Raw genomic sequence first — 1,322 nt, 5'->3', positions numbered from 1 at the left:
TTACAAAGAAAAGTTCTGAGTCAAGGATGTCTCAAAATCATGCCACATGCACCTAAAAACATATTTAAAATTCGCCCTTACCTTATACAAGACACTGCAAAAACTCTACTCCATGCACTCATCATCTCACGCATTGATTATTGCAATAGTCTCCTTATTGGCCTTCCCCAATACAGACTCTCACCACTACAGTCCATTATGAATGCAGCTGCGAGGCTAATCTTTCTAACCAGACGTTCATCATCTGCAAAGCTATTCTGTCAGTCACTTCATTGGTTACCTGTATTCTACCGTACTCAATAAAAAATTATTTTACTTATACACAAAGCCATAAACCAAACTACACCAATATACATATCTTCTCTTATCTCAAAGTATCTTCCAACCTGACCTCTACGCTCTTCCCAAGATCTGCGTCTCTCATCCACACTCATTACTCGCTCCCATTCCCGACTGCAGGACTTTCTACGGGCTGCACCCACTCTGTGGAATGCCCTCCCAAGCACAATAAGACTCTCCTCCAGTCTCCAAACCTATAAGCGTTCCCTAAAAACTCATCTCTTCAGGCAAGCTTATCAAATTCCAGAACCAGTCATACAACCTTGCAGTCTGGTGGAATTGATGCAATAAAGAATACAGTATCTATCCTTATGTATCAATGCCTATTTCCCTATAGATTGTAAGCTTGCGAGCAGGGCCCTCCTACATTTTGACTGTCTGTAAATACCCTGTTTGTTGTACCACTGTCTCCTTTGTAAAGCGCAACGGAATATGCTGCGCTATACCATCACCATAATATACGCACATGCTAAGTATATCAAATACTAACACAAGAATAGTATACAGTAGGTGTGAAATGTGTATATATATATATATATATATATATATATATATATATATATATATATATATATATATATATATATACACACACACATACATACATACATACATACATACACACACACACACATATTTTATATATACATTTTCTGTTTTTCTCCTTTTTTCCAAAAAACAAAAGCCCCAAAGTTTTCTGGTGATTGTTAGCGGTGGCTTTGTATGCTAAGGCATTTATCAAAGTTCCATTGGAGGCAGGAACATAAAAATCGATTAAATGCTGCATAGTATGTATATTAGTGCATATATTAATAAAGTTAACATATAATTACCAGATTCCAATGTGCAGAATGCTGCATAGTATGTATATTAGTGCTATATTAATAAAGTTAACATATAATTACCAGATTCCAATGTGCAGAATTTTAGGAGACAAATGTTAAGTATACCGTTCAGGATTTATCCCATGCATATTTTGGGTA

The sequence above is a fragment of the Crinia signifera genome, chromosome 9 (genome assembly GCF_055691185.1).
Source record: "Crinia signifera chromosome 9, ASM5569118v1, whole genome shotgun sequence".
NCBI lineage: Eukaryota > Metazoa > Chordata > Amphibia > Anura > Myobatrachidae > Crinia > Crinia signifera.
This window is presented reverse-complemented; position numbering follows the sequence as displayed.